This window comes from Pelecanus crispus, chromosome 2 (assembly GCF_030463565.1).
Source record: "Pelecanus crispus isolate bPelCri1 chromosome 2, bPelCri1.pri, whole genome shotgun sequence".
Classification (NCBI taxonomy): Eukaryota; Metazoa; Chordata; class Aves; order Pelecaniformes; family Pelecanidae; genus Pelecanus; species Pelecanus crispus.
The window spans coordinates 123,305,251-123,311,250 of NC_134644.1; positions in this window are offsets into that span (position 1 = coordinate 123,305,251).

The following is a 6,000-nucleotide window of genomic DNA, read 5'->3' on the forward strand; positions in this document are numbered from 1 at the left end:
CACATGAATGCAGACTGCCTTTGTGAAGTCAGCTGAGAGCCACATTCAGTCACGACATTTCCAAAACCTCACAACTTTTTAGTAATATAAAGTTTATACTTTTATTTACATACTTAGTTTTAATAAATATTTATCAGATTAATGCTTGATACAGCAACACAGGGAGTTTAAGTTCTCTTATTTTAAGGTCTTAGGTGAGCTAAGAGTTTAAGGTGATTTAAGGATTTGGACCAGTAGAAAATAATAAATTGTCTTTAAACCTTTAACGCAGCTTAGCTGCAGCTTTGCACGCTATCCCTCAGATATTTTAAACATTTTAAGGCTCCTGCATGCAGCAGAGATTGCTTCAAAGCCAGCATGTTTCAAAGCTGACTCGGTTATACATTATGTCCCTCTCAAAGTGATCTATGCCACTGAAATGACTGTTGCCCAAATTTTAATTTCCCCCCTCCCAAACATTCATGAGTTTAGGGATGCTGTAAGCAGTTTTCTTATGGTTTGGTCTTGCAGTGTCACCCTTGTAGGTAAAGTGTACCTGGCCCTGAATGGAGCTCTCCTGCTTCCTGTTGTTTCCAGCCTCTGTGATAGTCATCAGCTGGGAGAAGAGGCTGAAGGGGCCAGTAGTACCACTTCATATAATTGCAGAATAATTTGGTTGGACCTGTGAAGGTCATCTAGTTCAAGAGAGAATGCTTTAAATGTGTAAACAAGTTTTACCTTTTTTTTTGTCATTTCTTTCTCTATCAGTTCTTTTGATTCTCTGAGGAAGTGAATAATAAGTGAAAGCACAGAAAGTACAGTGCTACAATTCACAATTGTTTTCCTATTTAAGATTCTTTTAAAGAAAGACAAATTTTAGATGGTGGGGAATGTTTCTGAAGCAGTGTAATGGGAATCGCTAGGCATGGGATCCACCACAGTGTGGTACTGACCTCCCCACCGCACCCTGCCCCGTCAGAGGGGGAAACGGGCTGTCATGGGTCCAGGGCACTCTGCAAGCAGCCAGCAACACCTCCTGCCACCGCACCTCCTTCCTGCTGTTGCTGACGGGTCCTATTTTGCTGAGTAGTTACTTGATAACGTAGTCAGTGTCTAGCAAAAACTGGACATCAAAGGTGGCAAGTATTAAAAGTGGTAGTGGACATAACATGAAAACAACTTTTCTCTCTGTTTCTTTCCAGGGCTTTGCCTACATTTACTATGTCAACGTCTCCCAGACTTTGTGCACCTAGAGAGCACTGTGAGCCATCACAATTTCTTTCACAACCTGGTCAGCCTTAACAAAGTTTTGGTTGAAAATGCTATGCCCTGTTACTGTGCTACAGATGGGGAAACCGAATCAAAGAGTGGGGGAGTGTTTGACTCTTGTTCAACTGATTTAACTGGAAACAGAATTGGGCTCTTTGCATCTTCTCTTACTCACATGGGAAGTCCATGTTAATGGCTAGTAACATCCAGCCTACTCCTATACCAATAACTGTGTACTACTGCTGGGCTTTATTTCCATTCCTAATTTTATTAACTTATTCACGTGATAAATTATTTTCAAGATAATATTCATTGACATTAAAATACAGGAATTTTTGAATACAAATTATGTGAAGTATTAAAATGACCCACTTATATTGGTTCTCAAGTAACCTTGCATTTAAATGCCATTTCTCAATATTAGTAGTAGTACTAGTTTTATGCTATATTTCTTAACATGATCTAAGTTGAATAATTTGATTTGAAAGTATGTTCAGAGCATGTGTTTTATGTAAAACCATAGCAATAGTCTTTGAAAAGCACTGAGTGGGAACTGAGGAAATAAAGACAATCCCTGAGTGTCTGACAGTTCCCTACTCTCAAGCTACTTTGTTGGGCCACCCCTTCTCAAATACCCACTGCTCATCCTGAGATGTAATTAGCTTTCTGGCTCACAACTCTTCTTGGAAACCTTTGCCTGAGCTGCAAAGCTTTTGCAGCTCATTTTCATTCCAGCCTAAATTTACTCTTGACCACTTTGTATGCATAGGTTCTGCGCCAGTGTTGTCTTTTATTTTAGATAGGTCTCCTTTCCCCAGGCTGCTTCTTGCAGCTGCATTCCCAGTCAGCCACCCCTCGTTAGGCTGAACAGCCAGACGTCTCACATCCATTTTCCTAACCTTCCCGCTGACCTCTCTGCGCGTCTTCCAGCTGGAAGGTATCTCCCTGAAACGTGGGTGACCAGGATTGTATGCAGTTTTCCATATGGTATCACCTGGGCCTCGTACAAAGACATGAATGCTTCCCTACTTTTACTGGAAATACCTCCCCTGTTGCCCTCATAGTTACCTTTTCAAAAAAAAGAAATTGAGTGAGTCTGGCAAGGTCTACCTTTAGTAAACCCATGTTGCATTTTATCCCATATTGCTTTTACCTCTGCATCATTAATTAGACTCCCCACAGAACACTATTTTAAAGCCTAGCAAGCTATTCAAGTGGCTCTAATAGACCTGTAAATATGGGTCAATTTTTTCACCTTCTTAATTGCAGGTCATACCCTTGCTGTTCCCCAGTCCTATGGCACTGTCCACAACTTGATTACTTTATCAAAGAGATTTACTAACAGACTTGAAAAATCATCTGACAGAGCTTTCCTAACTTAAAGCAGGATATTTCCTCATCCTTCCTATTTGAGCACGCTGGTCACCTTTGTCTTAGGGAAGTTGTACCTTTTCTTCATATTCAGTTTGGCTGACTTGCTTGCGGTTTTGTTCTTTGAAATCAATGATCTTACTTAAAAAATGTTTTTGCTGTGTTTCGCATTTAATTTAAGCTGAAACAGTTTGTAATAACTTTGTGAAAAATATTTTCTATGATCAGCTGTCTTGTATAGTGCCTTTAATACGAACCAAACCAAGTCTAGACTGTGATCATCTCATGCTTGTTGAATGAAGGTTGCTTGGGATGAAGACACTTGTTGGCCACCCTAGATAATGGTATTGTCAGACTATACTACCATTAGAAGCATTTGGTTGCTAACCTGTATCTAGTCTGTCAGTTTGCCATAATAACATTTCTGACAACACTTACTTCTCAAAGAACCTTAGTGAGCTTGTTGGGTGTAACCAAACATGGTGGTGGAATTTAGTGGCTGATCATTGGAAAATGCCTTTGTCCCCCAACAGTGATTTTTTTGGTCCTCAAGCTCTTCTTGTATATTGGTGCCATCTTTCTTTCTTATTATGGCTTCCTTCTAATATAACGGTCTTATAAAGTTGACATTATTTTTTAAATTTCATGGTGAAATTCAGTGGTCTCAAGAACAAAAAGAAAAAAAGCCCAAATATATGCATGTCAGGAATAATATTGCATGGTTTAAAATATACCCTTGCTGTGGATTTTGGAAAAGTCAGTGAGGCCAAGCATATTATATAAACTATGTTAGAAGTGTTCTCAGTTGTCAAAGCAGACTTCTTTTATTTATGGCTTTGATTAGCTGTTATTCAGTTTGGCGACACAGGGAAAATTTCGGAAGAGTGGAAGCCTGTAACAAATGGCCAGGAGAATGCATTTTTCTAAAACAAAAAAACCCCACCAAACAGACTATTCTATAAGCAAATGTGCCCAATGGAGATAGTCCAGACAACTGCACCTGGACACCACCTGGATATAATTAAGGTCCCAGAATGGAAGATGTGTTAAACTAGATACCAGAAAATTTAACACTGTCTCTCCTTTATTCACCTGCTGTAAAGGGATGGCAATTGCTCTGAGCTAGATAGTGCAGTAGCATGAACCCACAGGACTCTGAATACCTCTGAGGAAGATCTCTTTTTTTGGCTCTACCAGTGTCTCCCTCTGTCTCTCTCTCTATATATACACACACTGGTTTTCACTGCTTCTCTACCCTACAAGGGCAACCAGACACAAAGGGTATTTCTATGGCTTACACTGGCTGTGCAAGAAGGAATTCCTTTGGGTCTGCCCCATGCCCATATTCACGGGCCAGGCACAGTCCCTGTGTGTCTCCTGTTCTCCTTGAAAATGTTAATTCTTAAAACAGCACTCACCATGTCATTTCTTTCTCTCACCCATTACTGTGTTACTTATTTCTCAATGCGTCATTCAGTACTAAACTTCAGAAACACTCATTTCATGTGCTGCTTTACTATCCTGAAGTGGAGAAAACACAAGAAAGTTTGCAGATATTTAAATGTAGGCTATTCAGAGACTGACTTGGCTGAAATAAAATGTAATGCTTAGGTTGAAAAAAGTGAAGGGGAAAAATTAAGTTCAGCAATGTGGAATATAACAATCAGTTGTTTAAAAGCTAACACAGTGCCTTCATTAAATGTTGAAAATCTCTGTTGAAATAGTATTAGCACAGCAGGGTTGTGAAGAACCAGAGGTAAATAATGACTCAGAGCAAATAGGCCTCAGCAGGAAAAAAAAAAGCATGTTTCACCCTATTGTGATCGGAAACTGTCCTCATATATTTTCAAAATTACACTTAATCTCATTATCATTATATGTAATCTTGCTATGTTTCGATAATAAAAGTAAATGGGAAAAAAGCAGTACGATTAAAGACTTTCTGAATATTGTTATGTTTTAATAGTTTTGTAGAGGAACATGGGACAAGAATCTGTTGCAATAGACAATGCAAAAGGTTGACTTGGTCCCTGACTGACTTTCTGACCTGATACTCCAAAAGAGGGACAAACGGAGAGGCATGTAATCAAATCTTATAATGATTTGCGTAACTGGAGGCTGACAGACAAGCTGGACCAAGATTTGGCTCTGCTAGGTGCTTTATAATCACAGAATGATCTGGTCCTTGCCTGAAGAAGTGTTAATAACCTTGATACTCATGCAATAAAATAAAATAAAATTAGAGCATCTCAGCCATCTGTGATGCCTTCTCAACCTTCAGAGATCCCGGAAGAGGTGGGTCTTGAAGAGGGATCTAGGATGGTGGGTCAGACCTATTTTGTCTATCTGTCTGTTGTTGGGTTCCTTATTAACAAAATACATGGTCATATATAAATATGTGGTGATACATATGCAAGAGCAATAGCAATGCTGAAGTCCCTGCCAGTGCAGAGGGTCTTCTGGTACCTCCCTCTCTCCTTTGGGGTTTGAATCTCCCTGATGTGGGCTTTTCATGATTCGTCTTTGTTGGAGAAGCTGAGAACAGCTTGGGGATGCAGAGAGTGACCAGTGTGTGTTGGGGAGAGTGTGCCCTAGCAGAAAGGATCAGTGTAGAATAAGGTGTGAAAAGGAGAGAGGAGGGAGCAGTAGATTCATTTTGCTGCTTGTGACTTACAAGGGGAGTGGGGCCCTTGGGAAGAGGAGGGCAGGCAGAGGGGCTCTGCACTTTGGGAAGCTTGACCCTGGCACAGCAAAGGACTGTAAGGCAAGAGGTGAACTCAAAATGGGGATCAGCACAAGGAAAAGGGCAGACAGCTACAAAGGTGTCATGAGGTCTGTTTTTAATAGACACAAGAAGTAACGTGTATCTGGGATTTTACCTCAGAGAAAAGCTGCTGTGATCAATGCAAATGGTGATGAAGTATTCAATTATATAGATGGAGATATCTGTGTTTTAAAATAAATTTGAAGTGACTGTATCTTTGGATACAGACAACATCTACAGAGCAGAAAAGAGGACGGTACTGTTAGGATTTTCCCCATCATAGGGAACAAATTCTGAGTGTCCTCACATATAAGATGCCTGTGTAATAAAGGAATGCAGTCTTCTTTCTTCGTATGGAAGCATGGCTCTATCCCCAGCCAAACTTCCGTGATACAAGCAAAATTAGAACAAAAGAGTATCAAACTGACTAAAGAAAAAGAACACAGGCACAAATAAGTCTTGAAATATATATATTTGGGCAGAGTATGAATGTTTAAAAGACATTAATATACCCTGTGAGAGATGAGGAAAGGTTCTGCCATCTCCTATTATCTGGCTTAGTAGGCTGAATAAGTGAATAATTCAGAGAGCAAAGTTTCTCCAATGAATGAGTCACC